We start from the raw sequence: 17,144 nt of genomic DNA, 5'->3' as shown, positions 1-17,144 counted from the left end.
AAACAATTGAAAACTGCCACCAAGTAGGCCTCAGCCTACTACCTGATTTTCCCTGGGCTCCGACACCGCCAGTTGGTGCTCAGAAGTGCTGTACGCACAGACAAAACACTCACTCATGTGTAAGTGGGGTTCGGTAACGTCAGCTGATCTCCTGCTGTGTGTATGGCAAACTCTCCTGCTCCCTCCACAGTCAAACAACCTCAGATTTACACGTGGCACCACGTAGGCCTCAGCCTACTACCTGATTTTCCCTGGGCTCCGACACCGCCAGTTGGTGCTCAGAAGTGCTGTCTGCACAGACAAAACACTCGCTCATGTGTAGGTGGGGTTCGGTAACGTCAGCTGATCACCTGCTGTGTGTACGGCAAACTCTCCTGCTGCCTCCAAATTTAAACAATGTCTTATCTTAAACTGCCTCCAAGTAGGCCTCAGCCTACAAAATGACTATCCCTGGGCTCCAACATCGTCAGTTGTTGCTCGGAAGTGCTGTCCACACAGAAAAAAACACTCGTTCATGTGAAAGTGGGGTTCGGTAACGTCAGCTGATCCCCTGCTGTGTGGAGGGCAAACTGCTGCTGCCTCCAAATTGTAACTACTTCAGATTTAAACATTCTCTGATTTGGCCTCTGTCTCCACTCTGTCTCTAGTATTTCCCCTGACCTCCAACACCGCCAGTTCCTGCTCACAGTTGCCGTCCACGCATTCCACACTTGTTCCTGGTGTTCTGCTACGTGAGCAGATCCCCCAATGTGTGTCCGGCACTGTCTCCTGCGCTGTCCACCTTCCCACTGCAAGCGGAGGGAATGTGGACAGAGCAGGAGACAGTGGCAGACACACATCAGGGGATCTGCTGACATTACAGAACCCCAGTAACACTGATGAACTCCCTCTTCTGGTGAAGGAAGGTAGTGAGGCTGATTACCAAGCACCTGGGCAGGATGATGATGACTAGGTGACGGGAATTACTGACTGGATATAAGGCAGCCGATGCCCTTCTGCCTTGCTGGTGATCTCTCTGAGGGATTCTAGGAGACCAGTCTGATTCCTGCTCCTCAAAAGCTAAGTTTTCTGCTCTACTTTTTGCATTTGTGTTTTGGTTTGGTTTTGCATTGTTTTCCATGATTTCTGCCATTCCCTGCTGGGGTGAGCTGAATTCCTTTTTGCTCTGTCTTCAGAAAATACCTGAGTACTGATATAGTCTTTTTGAAGCCTAGCGTCTTCAGGGCTTTTTTCCCTATCAGCTGTTGGCTCTTGTTTTGATAGGGTTTTGGCGGATTACAGACAGCAGCTTTTCTATCCTGTCCTATCTAGTTAGCTTGGGCCCCATCATTTGCTCAGCCTATCTTTCTATCTGTGTGAGTGTTTTTCATCTTGCTTCACCGTCATTATATGTTGGGGGCTGCCTATTGCTTTGGGGTCTGCTCTGGGGCAGTTTAGATTTCCCTTTCTGTCCTTAGGCTATGTAGTTCTCCGGCTGTGATCGAGGGGTCTAGGGCACCGTAGGAACCCCCACGGCTACTGCTAGTTGTTGTTGATAGGTTCAGGGGTCTGCAATCCGATAGCTGCCAACTTCTCTGGTTTTCTGGACTTAGCTAGTATTTCTGTTTTTGCCTCCTACGGTGACTCATTCATAACAGCCCATGTTGTCTGCATTCTCGGTTGCCCCTCTGGCTGAGACATATCCTGTGACCACCCGGAAACAAGCTCGAGCTGCGGAGGCAGAATCACACTCAGAGGAGGCCCAGGTAAGACATCCCAGCCCTACACGTATTCCCATAGCCAGACACATTTCTTGGGCCACCCCAGATGAATTTAAGAGGGAGTTACTTGAGGATCCTTCATTGGAGGGATATCGTGGGAAGGCACAGGAGAGGAGAGGGGTACTGGAAGGGGAACAGTTTGTATGGAAGCAGGGACTCCTCTACCGGATCACAGAGCAGCACCACACAGGGACAAGCTCCACTATAAAACGACAGCTGGTAGTTTCCAAGAAGTATAGGCAGGAGTTACTGCGAATCTCTCATGACATACCCTTGGCCGGGCACTTCGGCACCAGTCGCACCTGGCATCGTCTGACACAAAACTTCTTTTGGCCGGGGGTAACCTATGATGTTCATCAGTACTGCCAGACCTGTGACAGTTGCCAGCGCATTGGCAAGAGGGGGGATCGATGCAAGGCCAAATTACGCCCCCTCCCCATTGTGGAGGAACCATTTAGCCGAGTAGCGGTCGATCTGATAGGGCCGTTAGCCAAACCCAGTCTGTCAGGTAAAAGGTATATATTGACAGTGGTAGATTATGCCACACGGTATCCAGAGGCGGTTGCGTTACCTAACATACTGGCAGAGACGGTGGTGGCCGCCCTGCTCCAGGTTTTCTCACGGGTTGGATTTCTCTGAGAGATTATCTCGGACCAGGGTACCCAGTTTACAGCAGAGGTGACCAACCAACTGTGGAAGCTGTGCGGCGTAAAGTCCATTAAAAGCGCCCCGTACCACCCGCAAACCAATGAGTTTTGTGAACGCTTTAACGGGACATTAAAACAGCTCATTGGGACTTTTACCAGGACCTACAGGGACTGGGAGAAATTCTTGCCACACCTCCTGTTTGCCTATCGAGAGGTGCCCCAAGAATCCACAGGGTTCTCACCGTTCGAGCTGGTATACGGGAGACGGATAAGGGGACCCCTAGACTTAGTGCTAGAACACTGGGAAGGGGAGGGCCTCATAGAAGGGGCACCTATTGTACCCTATGTGCTGGAATTCCAGGACCGCCTACAGGAGCTGACCCAGGCTGTACGTGAGAACATGCAGGCGACCCAGCGGCGCCAGCGCGTATGGTACGATCGGAGGGCCAGAGAGCGCACCTTGGAAATAGGACAGAAGGTCCTGGTGTTAGAGCCCACTAAGCAGAACAAGTTCCAAGCTGCATGGCAGGGGCCCTACCAGGTAGTGGGGAAAATAGCTGACACAACCTATAATGTCGCCGATTGTGATGACCCCAGGGTTATCCGCATGTTCCACGTGATTATGCTGAAGCTCTACCGGGAGCGCCCTGAAGAGGTAGTGGCCATCTGTGCACCTGAAGCAGAGGATTTAGCAGGACTTCCCTTGCCGGATGTCTTAGGGGAAAGGACTCAGTCTAAAACATGGGACCAGGTACATTTGGGTTAAGACCTAGGCCCCCGGGAGAGACAGCAGTCGGAGGAGTTGTTGAGGCAGCAAGACAGGATGTTTTCGGGGAGACCAGGGTACACTCGCCTGGCACAACACAAGGTTGAGACCCAGGATCAGACCCCCATGCGACAAAACCCCTTCCGCGTCCCTGAGTCTGTACGAGAGGGGATGCGACAAGAGATACAAGAGATGTTGCGTTTAGGGGTCATTGAAGAGTCAGATAGTCCCTGGGCATCCCCCGTAGTGTTAGTGCCCAAGAAGATTGGGACTGCATGGTTTTGTGTAGACTATCGTAAGCTCAATGAGAAAACAGTGACGGATGCATATCCCATGCTGCGTGTGGATGAGTTGTTAGACCGGCTGGCGGGGGCAAAGTATTTGACCACCATCGATCTATGCAAAGGCTACTGGCAGATTCCCTTAGTCCTGACTCTATTCCCAAGTCGGCATTTGTCACGCCGTTCGGCTTATTCCAGTTTCAAGTTATGCCATTCGGGATGAAGAATGCTCCGGCGACCTTCCAAAGGCTGGCTGACCGGCTTCTGGATGGTCTCCAGGACTATGCTTGTGCCTACCTGGACGACATCGCCATCTACAGTGCGACATGGGAAGAGCATCTAAATCACCTAGAGACAGTATTGAACAGGATCCACAAGGCCGGAATCACCCTGAACCCAAACAAGTGTCACATGGGCAAAGCAGAGGTTCAGTATTTAGGGCATTGGGTGGAAAGTGGGAAACAGTGACCAGAACCAGCCAAGATTGAGGCCATAGCCAAATGGCCCACCCCACAGACTAAAACCCAGGTCATGGCGTTTCTAGAGACAGCGAGGTATTACAGGAAATTCGTTCCCAATTACAACAGCGTAGCCAAGCCCCTCACTGATCTGACCCGTAAGAACCAACCCCGCCAGGTAACCTGGACCCCAGAGTGTGAGGAAGCCTTCCGCCAACTAAAGGACACCCTCACCAATACCCCTGAATTGGCCGCACTCGATCCAACTAAACGTTTCCTTGTTCACACAGACGCTTCTATGTTTGGATTGGGGGCAGTACTGAATCAAGTTGGGCTGGACGGCCAAGAACACCCGGTAGCTTACCTGAGTCGGAAACTACCGCCCCGTGAAGTAAGCTATGCGGCCATCGAGAAGGAGTGCCTGGCGGTAGTATGGGCACTCAAAAAGTTGCAACCATATTTGTATGGATGACAGTTTTCCCTCCTAACGGACCATAATCCCCTAGTCTGGCTTAATCGGGTCTCTGGAGACAACACCAGATTGCTGCGGTGGAGTTTAGCCCTACAAACTCTGGACTTCACCATCCACTACAGACCCGGCAAACAAAACGGTAACGCCAATGGACTAAGTCGACAAACGGAACTTGTACCAACCCTATAAACTTCGGTCATCCCCAAACCGATCCGTTAAGGATCAGACTGTGTATGCCAATCGCGTCGCTGAAAAGGGGGAGCCGTGTTACGTGTTACGGAACCACTCAGCACCCAGAATATGTTGTGCAGTTATATGTATGTATAATAGGTTCCGTGGGAGATACATGTCCCTAATGCATCAGCCCACAGGCTGCGCCCTGGGCAGAGGGGACACGATATTCCCCTTTTGTCCGCCCCCTCCCCCCCACCTTTGTAATTCCCACAGTAAATATTGGCAGGCTCCGGCCACCTGTGGCTATTGTAATGTATGTCTGGCCTGCCGCTTTTCTATTGGCCTGCCCTCTGTATCTGTGTGATATATTCTGTGTCCTGTGTGTAAAGTGTTGTCAGACTGGAAATACATGGAGAAGCAGTGATCTTTTATATGCGCCCATGTAACCAAGGAATTCCAACCAGCATCCTTCATTCAGACTCCAGCCAAAGCAGAGTGGACCTCCGGAAACACGGGGTGGTACTGAAAGAGGTACCTGAGATTGGAAGACCCCGTTACACATGCGTTTGATGTGCGCTCGAAACGCAGTGCTAAAAGGCGCAAGTGTGAAACTAGCCTTACACTGCGGCTCCAGCAACATCGTTATCAAGATATGAACGTGTCAAAAATAGGAACAGTGCAAGCGTTAGAAAGCCGACCCTGCCATCACGTGCAGTACCTTATTGATAAATAGTACACTACCTCATCGGGAGACAAATCTTTCAATCGTGAATGTCCCAGTCATAAAAAACCACACTCATTGAACAAGTGCAGAGGTTTCAGGTCCAAAACTATACAGGAGCACAAGAAAATCTTCAGTGAACATGGGGTTTATTACAAGTGCAGCACCTCACTAGAATATATGGCTAAAGACTGCAAAACTGCCATTGAGTGTGAAGAGTGTCGTAGCAACAAACACACTTTAGCCATGCATCCAACTTCAGCCACCAGTGATTCACTGGCCACAGTTACCTCTAGTCCCACTACAAGCCATGGTGGGGAGCCAAAGAATCACACAAATTCTACCACGGCTGTTTCCTGCTCGTGCTTAGAAGTATGTGGGGAGTTCCAGAATGTTAAATGCTGCACCTGGATATGCCTAATCAGAGTCTACCCTGAAGGACAACCAGAAAAGGTAGTGGAAATGTATGTTTGGATTGACCAGGAGTTGATTCCTTTAAGACTTAGGCCTCTTTCACACATCAGGTTTTCGCCGTCAGGCGCGATCCGGCACTTTTGACAAAAACCGGATCCGGCGAAATGCAATGCCGGATCCGGTTTCCCCCCCATTGAATTGCATTAGCGCCGGATCGGGCCGGATGGCCATGCGTTTCATCCGGTTTTCGCCGGATCCGGCAATCTGTCGAAATCCGGCGTCTGGAAAAAACGGCTACTGTAACGTTTTTTGTCTCCGGCGAAAAAGCCGGATACGCCGGATCCGGTGTATCCGGCTTTTTCACACAATGAAAGCCTATGAGCGCCGCAATGCGCGGTTTTTTGGATCTGAGCATGCTCAGTAGCTCTGCCCACAAGCCACATATATAAAAGCATGACAGTGGGACCCTCAGCCACACCCAACATGCCACCCAAGACAGCAACCAGGCACAGGAGAAGGCAGGAGACCACTGCAGCACCACCACCACCACCCCAAATGGAGCAGCATGCTGAACAACGGGAGGGGAGTCCAGCAGCAGATGAGAGAAGGTAATTATCAAATCCCCCATTCCTAAAAACTAGGGCCATGGAATATCAAGATATTCATTGGCCCTTTGTTTCTCTTTATTCAACAGCCGCCCAAGAGATTCAGCAGCAGCAGCAGTGGCAGCACTGGCAGCACTGGCAGCAGCAACAGCACCACCCACAGCCATGGAGTCTGGCCAGCAAGAGGACAGCACATCTTCTTCTGGGAGCCCTCCCTCACATCGTCAGCTTTTGACGGTAAGTTTTTATTTCCAAAATCTATCATCTCTGGAATATATGTATATTCATTGCCTTTTATTTCAAAACAGGATTCACAAGCTGAAGAGGAGCTCCCAGAAGAAGAAGGAAGGGGTGGACAGACACCTGTAGTGGGCTCACAATTGGTAATTTTTTTGCATCAAACGCAGAAACACAACATCACACTACACACAACACATAGAAAACAATGTTCTGCAGACCACACACAGCAAACAAATGCCTACATCCAAACACATAAATTTTTTTCTTTTCTTCACTAGTCTTCCCAATCTGGTGCTCAGCCAAGAGGTCCTCGCAGTGCCTCCCAGGGTCGTCGGCGACAGCAACGCGGCGGTAACCAGCGTGTAAGTATAATATTTAAGTTAAATTTTGGTACACTTTTTATTTCATGTCTTAAGTGTGGTGACTAATTTTGCTATTTTTCTCTTTTACTTTAACAGCCTTCACAGCGTGCTCCCGACTCAGACGGTGAGGATGGAGGAATAGATGTGGACCACCTCATCGATCTCGTCAGAGAAATGGAGCCGCTATGGAATATGGCTGACCGCCGCCATGCTGACCTGATCGTTACCCGACGACTCTGGGAGGAAATCTGTTCGCTCCTTGTGGCCCGCTGGGAGGACCTCGATGCTCAGGCCCAGATTAAAGAGCGTAAGTATATACAGTACCGGTTGCTTGATGTAAACCAGTGTTTACCCAACTCCAGTCCTCGTGGTCCCCACGGATCATGTGTTCAGGATTTCTATTTACTATGGAAATCCTGAAAACATGACCCCTGGGGACCATGAGGACTGGAGTTTGGGAAACACTGATGTTGTATACTAACCACTTTGTCCTTTCTCGTTTCAGGGGACAGAATTGTGAAGCGGTGGCGGTCTGTGAGGGATCGTTTCAAGAAGGAGTTCAATAAAGAGATGCGGGCCCCGAGTGGATCTGGAGGACGCAGGAGCAAGTACAAGTATGCACGAGCCCTGTCGTTCCTCCGGGATACAATGGTCACCAGAAGGTAAATATTACACACCACATGTGAAAAAAACATGTTTAGATGTAACCATTTTTTTTCAGCCAGGGCCATGCCATGTCACTATTTTAATTGTTTTTTTTTCTCTTTATTCCACAGCACGGTGAGCAGCACTCAGGAGCCTGCACGATTGGACCCTTCTGAGGCGATCCCTGAGGAGACCGGCACCGAGGGACACTTCGACCACCCCGGTACATCTGCACCTTCCCAGCCTTCCCACACATTCGACCCATCTGTCCCATCCACCAGCACAGGAGCATCGTGGCCGCCTACATTACATGAAGCTGCTGGTGAGGAGATCGCTTTCCCTTTACCCCACCCTTCTGCCCCTGCCACCTCTAGTACACCTGCGGGTACTGTACGACAGCGGCAGAGGGGTCAGGAAAAGACTTATGCGCCAGAGTTCTTGCATCTGAATGCATCTTTCCAGAACTGTCTAAAAGTCTTGTCAGAGCAAATCTCCGCAGGCTTTCAGCAGATCAACTCCAGCATTCTGGAGGTGAAGACACTTCTGCAAACCATGCATTCAGAAGCAAGATCTTCACCAAACCACACCTTTTTCAGGTCTGTTGTGGAGCGCATGGCAACGCTCTCTCCTACCCAGCAGATGCATGTAATGCATTCGTGCCACGGTGCTCTACAGCAGAGAGCACGTTACCTCCCAACCTCCTCCTCCCACCCCAGTAGTTCCTCCACCTGCACCCCCTCCAGCCACTTTCCATCCTTCCCCTCCTATTACATACAAGCCACCTCCCCAGTACCAGCAACCTCCCCAGTACCAGCAACCTCCCCAGTACCAGCAACCTCCCCACTTCCAGCAACCTGCCCCGTACCAAACTCCTTCCCCATACAACTTTCCATCAACATCATCTGCTCCTACAGTCCCTGCCCAACCATCCTCTCCACCGCCCACCACCTCTTCTGCCTCCCACATGTCCACCCATTCTGTAGCTTTTTCCACACCTTCACCTCTAACTGTTCCTTCCCCACCACAATCCCAGTCCTCTCTCCACACTCCCAGTGTCGAAGTGTCCCGCAGCCCCTCCAGCAGTATTTCCACCCCACACTACACAGATTTATAATGTGTTTTTTAATAAAAATGGTCATTTGGTTTAAAACATTTATTTAAAAAGTTTTTTTCACTTTAAAAACATTTTACAAAAAAAAAATATTTTAAATAAAAGTTAAATTATCGTTTTACAATGGTTGTCATTTCTTTCTGTGGCGAACTATGTTTAAAAAAAAGGTTAAATACAGGGTATTTCAAAGGTAAAAAGGTATTCAAAACCAGGTATATAACTGTGGGTAAATTTTAGCTTTTTGCCACAGTTGTGTTCCTGGTTGTGTTTGAAGCAAAGTATTTCACCTAAAAAGTTGTGTTTATTGTTGGTGATTTCCTAACAATGTACACAACTTTTGTTAAAAGGTGAAATACTTTGCATAAAACACAACCAGGTAATATTAAGACCATGACAAGATAGCCAACTTTGGTTGGCAAAAGTATATAATGTTGGTACAGAAGGTACACAAGTTTGGTTAAGGACACAAATCTTTCACACTCTGTCATCCTGCCAGTGTACTCTGCCTTGAGGTGACATAAAGTATAGTGCAAAATTGTCCCTCATTACTGAAACCGTCACAGAACTTCTAGTGGTAATGTCATGGTAATGTTGCAAGGTGGTTTCTTCAAAGGTGTCCTCAATGGAAATGGGTTCCTTGCAGATAACAAAATTGTGGAGTACCACGCAAGCTTTGATCACCTCGTCCACAGTTTCTGTCTTGAGGTTGATCGCAGTCAATAGGACCCGCCATTTGGCTGTCAGAATACCAAAGGTACATTCAACCATTCTTCTTGCTCTTGTGAGGCGGTAATTAAAAATGCGTTTTGTTCTTGACAATCCTCTGCTACCGTACGGTTTCAAAAGGTGTTCTGACAGCTGGAAGGCTTCATCCCCTACACAGACAAATGGCATAGGTGGGCCAGATGTTTGCGGCAGCGGTCTAGGGGGTGGGAACTGGAAGGTGTTTCCATACAGTTTACGCCCCATGGCAGACAGTTTGAAAACTTGAGAGTCATTGGAGCGGCCATAGGCCCCAATATCAACAGCAATAAATTTGTATTCCGCGTCAGCGATGGCCATGAGGACAATTGAAAAATATTTCTTGTAATTGAAATATTGCGATCCCGATCCGGCTGGCTTTACAATGCGGATATGTTTCCCGTCCACAGCGCCCAAGCAGTTCGGAAACTGACATATCTGTTGAAACTTTTCTGAAATTTCAATCCACCTCTCTGTTGTGGGCTCTGGTAAAAACTCTTCAGCTAAGGAGTCCCACAGTGCACGGCATGTGTACTTCACTATTCCAGATATGGTGGAAATCCCGAGTCTGTACTGGAAACGCAGTGACGAAAGGGATTCTCCAGTTGCAAGAAATCTGTGGGGAATTAAAAAACAATCAATTAGTTTAAAATCACAGCATTACATACCAAAAGTCAGCTCTAACACTTGGAGATGCAAACTACCACCAACAAGATTGCAGTGAAAGTGTGCTCTGATGCGAGCATATCCAATAAATGTGGCTTACCTTAAAGTCACCATCAGACGCTCTGCGGGTGAAACAGAGAAGCGGCAATAGGTGTCCGATTTTCTTATGAGGTGTGCAATGCACTCCACCAAGTAATCAAAATTCTCCATTTTCATCCGAACATATCCAAAAAATGTATCCGGGTTTCGTCTAAGGTCCATGCAGAGTGTAGAATAGACCCCACGCGTCATTCTCTTGGCTGTGATGGGGTGGATCCACAAACGTCGTCTACGATGCCTGATGCGCTGCTGTCTCGCTCTCTCCTTCTCCAGAACAGTCACCCTCAAACGATTCGCCTCCGCTGTAAAATCCGCCAAATTCTTCAAAATATTTCCAATCACAACATCCATCTTCGCCAGTAACTTGCTCTTCTCTCCAACCTGCACTTTCTCCTCTACAACCTGTCAAAGAAGGGCTGTAGGAACACGCTATATATAGTTTTTCAGTAGCCAATCCCTTTTGGCAAGGCCACAAGGGGCGATTTTAAAAACCGGATCCGGCGTAATCCGTCGAAAAACGGATCGAAAACCGGATGAACCGGATGAGACGGATCCGGTTTTGGCTGTCAAGCAGAAGACGGATCCGGCAAAAAACCGGATCCGTCACATCCGGTTTTACTAAACATTTGCCGGATCCGGCGCTCCGGCACGACGCCGGAACGCGCCTGACGCCGAAAACCTGATGTGTGAAAGTAGCCTTACGTGTGCGGGGACAGACAATCAACTTTCTGCAAGCCATGCCCTCATCACTATGAGGTGAAAAAGAAGTCTCCAGATACCACACAGCTGCCCGATTCCATCCCTTCCCCCTATGCTGATGACTTGGGAAGATCAGTGTTTCACACAACTAAGGATGACAATAAAGTAGCCTTGTGAGTGGAAGATAGAGAATTTGTCAAGATAATGGACAATGAGTTCCTTAAAGATTAAACAATTCACTCAGTTTTTACCTTACCTTTCCGAGCAACCAGGGTAAGGCTCCCAAACAATCAAGAACAAGCCTGCCTTATCGCGCAGTTTTCAGCCAGTGTCGCCCCCTGAGCCACCGTCCTTCATTCTTCACCCTGGGGTTGTGATAGCAGAGGTCTTGTCTGAATTGGAACGGGATATTCAGGGGGCCCAGTCGCGGGCCCCGGCGGCCAAGCCGGAGAGGAAGTTGTTTGTCCCAGAGCAACTTCGCCTGAATCTCTTGCTCCTGCAATCCAAGCTGAGTGCTCACCCTGGTATTTCAGCCACGCGTCTGGCGGTGGCTAGGAGTTTTTGGTGGCCTACCCTTGGTTCGGACATAAAAAAATTCATTGCTGGTTGTGAGGTCTGCGCTCGTTTTAAAAGCTCTCATAGCCAGCCGGCAGGGGGAGTTGATGCCCTTGGCAGTGCCCGAAAGACCATGGACTCACTTATCCATGGATTTTGTTACCAATCTCCCACCATCTAAGGGTAATACAGTGGTATGGGTAGTGGTGGACAGGTTTTCTAAGCAGGCTCATTTTGTACCCCTGTCCGCACTACCGTCAGCTGAGACATTGTCCAGGTTGTTTGTGCAGCATGTGATCCGGTTGCATGGGGTACCCCTGAATGTGGTGTCTGATCGTGGTGTGCAGTTTGTGGCTAAGTTTTGGCGTGCTTTCTGCAAAAAATTAGGGATGTCTCTGTTCTTTTCGTCTGCATACCATCCTGAGAGCAATGGTCAGACGGAGTGCACTAACCAGTCCCTGGAACAAATTCTCAGGTGTCTAACCTCTGCTAGACAGAATGACTGGTGCGATGCACTGCCATTAGCTGAATTTGCCTTCAATAGTCGGGTGAGTCAATCCACGGGTATGACTCCTTTTTGGGTTCAGTCATCATTTTGGTGAGTTTTTTTGTCTGGACTCGGGGTGTCCCGGGGCTAAGGGCTCTGTTCAGCGCTTAAAAGAATACGTGGGCAGAAGTTCAGTGGAGTATATCTAAGTCTCAGGGCAGGTATAAGTTTTTCGTGGACAGGAAACAAACACCAGGGCCCACGTTTCAGGTTGGAGACAAGGTTTGGCTCTCCACGCGATATATTAAATTGGAGGTTCCTTCAGCCTAGTTGGGGCCCAAATTCATTGGCCCATACAAGATTGTGGAAAAAACCAATCCAGTGGCATATAGGCTGTGCCTTCCACCCTCTTTCAAGATCCCTAACGTCTTCCACAAATCTCTACTGAAACTTTTTGAAGCAGTCCGGGGAGACTTGGAGTCCGCTGCTCCCCCTGTTTTGGTTGAGGGGCTGGTGGAGTATGAGGTTGGTCATATCGTAGATTCCAGGTTGGTATTGTGGTCGGTACAGTACCTAGTTCATTGGAAGGGGTATGGACCGGAAGACAGGTCCTGGGTACCGGCCCGGTTGATGCATGCTGATCGCCTGGTGCGGGCTTTCCATGCTAAGTACCTGGGCAAGCCTGGGGGTCCAGAAGCCCCCCGTTGAGAGGGGGGTACTGTCATCATGTCAGTGCGGGTTTGACTTTCACACGTGGGGTTTATGTCTGGAACCGGGGTTTATGTCTGGAACAGTGCTGATGACTGGCATTTCTGGGGTTAAAGGTTGTGATCCCAGTGCAGGCTTACCTGCACACCTGGGGCTATGATTGTGGCCTCTCCCTGGTTCTGGGAGAAGCTTCTTATAGCCTCAGGACGCTCCCATCCCCGTCAGTTATACTTTCACCCTTGGCATTGTGTGGTGACCCCTGAGTGTGTTTGTGCTGTGTTCTGGTTGCTTGATTCTCTGTGTACGACTCGGTCTGTTCTTTGGATAGGATATTGCTTTGGATTCTGCTTGGTACCTTCTATGTCTGTTTGGTTTTGACTTCTGCTTGGCCCTGACTATCTGTTCTGTCTCATCCCTGGTACTTTACTGATATCTCTGTGTATTATCTCCGTTTTGCCTGACTCTGAGTATTTCTGTATAGTATCCTGCCATCTCTGAAAGCAGGATGCTAAGCCCCACCCCCTTGCAGTCACATGATTGTAGGTCCTGTGACTGCTTGCTAAACTTCAGCGTCCACAGGTCCTGTGTATCTGTACTTTCCGGCTGTACTTGACCCCGGGTCCCCCTACAGTGCGGGTGAGTCCCTGCTCAGCGGAGGCTGCACGCCGGCGCTGACAGGACCCTGACAGATGGCAAACACAGCTTCAAGTGGTCTCTCCTCTTCTTACTCCAACTCAACATCGCACACAGTACAATCTACAGAGGTGGCACCACAATTTCCCTTGCTTCCCCCTGTGTTACAACTCTCCAACTGCCCAACTGACTGTAGGGAACACAGATGGGTGAGTATTCAGAGCTGTTCACACATTCTATGGCATGAGCATGAGAAGTGTACTCCAAAGATTCCCAGAGTCAAGAGCAGGAAATCATCTATACCGATGCCCAAATTATTTTAGCTTAGATGTGGGGCAGGACAAAGTAGAGTCTGAGCAGCATCCTGACACTTGTCTCCAGACGTTAACCCCCGGGGGGAGGTGATCCTCATGAGACTCAGATATCTGAGCCTGTGCTGTCAGGGCCGAAAGAGGGGGAGGGCGACTGTCAGGGCGAGGAACGGGATAACACAGAGGATGATGATGAGGTTGTAGATCCCACTAATTGTGAACACAGAGGCATGCAGCTGAGTAGGTCATCAGAGGAGGTTGAGGAGGAGGAAGACGAGGAGGTTGCATTGAGCCCTATGTCTCAAACACAGAGTGATGCAACCACGACCAGCACTGCTTCCATAGTCACAACTTGACTGTGGCCGGCAGCATTCACGGGTCAGCTCACATTGGCGGCAACGGTTACCTATCCTGGGTAGTGATGAACGAGTATACTCATTGCTCGGGTTTCCCCAAGCATGCCTGGGTGGTCTCCAAGTATTTTGGCGTGCTCAGAGATTTAGTGTTTGTTGACACAGCTGCATGATTTGTGACTTCTAGACAGCCTGAATACATGTGTGGAATTCCTAACAAACAGGCAACGCACACATGTATTCATCCGAAAAAGGGAAAATGGAAGTCAAGTCTTAAAAAATCTCAAATTTTTATTATGGTATTACTTAAAAATGTTTTTCATTAAATAAGCAAATCAATAAGTACATAAAACATGAGGACACTGCAACAAGAAAAAGTACCCCTCGAAAAAGCCAACGCGAAACACGTGTCGGGGTTCTCCTGTCTGCACCACTGAAGTAATATGCATTCATTACACTGTTTACTTATGGCACTTTAGCCTCTTACCTTGTTTATCTACTGTGATGTTTCAGTATGCATCCCGGGGATAATTATCCCTATACATTACACTAGCAAGCATTATTGATTATATTTACTTACTGTTTACATATCCTTGCACTCTGCACTTTTTTACGCCTTGATATTATAAAGCTCACACAATGAATACTGTTGAATACTGACATGGTATCTTTATTTAAATCACAGGATTTTTTGATATACATGTGGAAATAAACCTCTGCTTTTTGCGCAGTATTTTTGGGCATAATATATCTGTATATATAAATATCAATTCATATCAATTAAGATGTTTATTTTCTTCAGTAATTTATGCTATTTCCCGTCATGGTGCAGCGGTACTTTTTCTTGTTGCAGTGTCCTCATGTTTTATGTACTTATTGATTTTCTTATTTAATGAAAAAAATTTTTAAATAATACCATAATAAAAATTTGAGATTTTTTAAGACTTGGCTTCCATTTTCCCTTTTTCAGATGATTTATATTTGAAGCTGTCTCCTAGGCATTTTCTCATTAGGAATTCCCACACATGTATTCAGGCTGTCTAGCAGCCACAAATCATGCAGCTGCATCAACAAACACTAAATCTCCAAACACACCAAAATACTCGGAGGTCCGGTCCATACCCCTTCCAGCATGCTCTGGAAAACCTGAGCAACGAGTATACTCACTCATCACTAATCCTGGGCTTTTTTTGACACTGCAAAGGTTGAATAAACTCACATTATCTACCAACTTTGCAAAAAAATACTGAGTAGAGGGAAAAAGTGCAATAATTTGACTACTACATGCTTGAACCTTCACATGCGCAATCAACATGCATTACTCTGCCAATCCCACTGCGATAAAATGCGGACCAGTGGACCTCAACAACCATCAGCCACCCCATAAACCACATCTGCAGTTTTTTCCTCCTCCTCTGTTACCGTGCCAAGTATTGTCACGCAGGTCTCCAACCACAGAACCTACGGTTCTTTACCCGCTCCAGTCAGGCTGAGTGAGAGCCTGTCAACTGCAACAGAAGCGGATATGTCTGCTGTTTTTGACTAATCTCAGAGAACGAGCACACCACAACTTTATCAATCCACCGTAATATCTCCGCCTGCACACCACTCACAGTGCAGCAGTTTATCCGATTCACCGTACTCCACCCTCTCTCAACACTGAAGCCAGCCCTTGGTCCTGCAGTTGTTGTGACTCCTGATTGGTCTCTCAATCTGCTGTCTTGGCAGTAGTTGGAGAGATATCACTTCCCATTATACTATTTCTATTCTGGTGAAATTGATGCCACTTTGGTGTTTTCTGCCCCTATTTTAAATTGGATCACTCCTGATTGGGTCTCCATTTCCTGGGTTGGCTGTAGTGGAAGAAGTGTCAGATCCCTATTTTACTATTTTTGCTATGGTGAAATTGATTCCACTTTGGTGGTGTTAGGTGCTAATTTTTGGAAATGTGGAGTCTCCTGATTGGATCGCTCTATTTGTTGTATTGGGTGTAGTGGAAGAGATGTCACTACCCATTATACTAGTCATACTCTATTGAAATTGATGCCACTTTGTTGATGTCTGCCACAAATTTTTGAAAATGTGTACACTCCTGGTTGGGTCACCTTCATTTGTATTGCCTGTAGCAGTAGTCTTCCAAGATCAACATGCCTCCACGTCCTTTGAGTCAACTACCCATGTAACTATCCTTACATTTTTCTGACAATAGTAGTCTATGAAATTGATATTTGTGCCTCCTGACTGTTGCTGAGCATATAAGCAGGTAGAGGTGTTGCATGTGATATCAGGGCTCCCAGCACAGCCGACCTGTCACAATCCATGTTTGGATCTGTGGCAGATCTGGGCTCACATATAACCTTTTTTTTCCTTCAAACTTCTGGCTTAATGTTAGTTTTTCTCCCCAGTGGCCGCTGGGGTTATTACAACATAGTTGCTGCTAATGGGTTTTGCCTCCGGTGTCCGCTGGGGTTACTACACGTTAAATTAGCCAGCAGGTGTTAACCCTCCCCTCCTTCCTATAAAAGGGTGTCAGGTGCTCTGGATCACTGTTGGTGATACTGATCATTTCCTAACCAACCTTGGAGGAGAGAGGAGCTATTGGGAGCAGTGCTGTGCAGCTCATCCAGAGCTTTGGTGTTTCAGCTGTTCAGTTGGAAGCTGTATCCGGGTGCCATACTCTGTTGCCTCAGGAGCATTGGCAGCAGAGAAAGCTAAGTTGTTTGTTTTCCCTGTTCATTATTTTCCCTGTTATATTAGTACAGCGGTGGGACGAGTGTCCGCACTAGCCAGTTCCCTAGTAAGGGATAGGTGCAGGGCTAGTGAGGGATTCAGGTATCCTGGTCGGCGACAGGTGAAGAGCCTGTATAGGGAACATGAGGAGTGTTCAGAGGCACAGCCTCAGGAGAGTGCACGTCCCCGTTCCCTATTGTAGGGCCCACCGTTGTAACTGTGTTCACAGTGTTCCCTTGTTTGTCCTATCGTTCTAGTTACCGACCTGCTGGTCGCGTCACTCAGGACAAGTCACTACGTGACACGGCCTACACCGATCCCTCACCCACCTTGACTTTGTTTGATGTTGAATTCAAAGCTATAAATGCTGACCCAGACCATGAAACCTCATGCATGGCTGATTGCTGCCGTGCCATTCTAAAATTTGTAATGTGGGTGAATTGAGGCCTCTTTCCTGGTGTCTGCCCCTAATTTGATATGTTTTGGCTGCTTTTGAGCCCGTTTGA

The sequence above is a fragment of the Dendrobates tinctorius genome, unplaced genomic scaffold (assembly GCF_039654945.1).
Source record: "Dendrobates tinctorius isolate UK_male_01 unplaced genomic scaffold, ASM3965494v1 ptg000034l, whole genome shotgun sequence".
Lineage (NCBI taxonomy): Eukaryota > Metazoa > Chordata > Amphibia > Anura > Dendrobatidae > Dendrobates > Dendrobates tinctorius.
The sequence above is the reverse complement of the archived record's forward strand: the minus strand, read 5'-3'. Positions refer to the sequence as shown.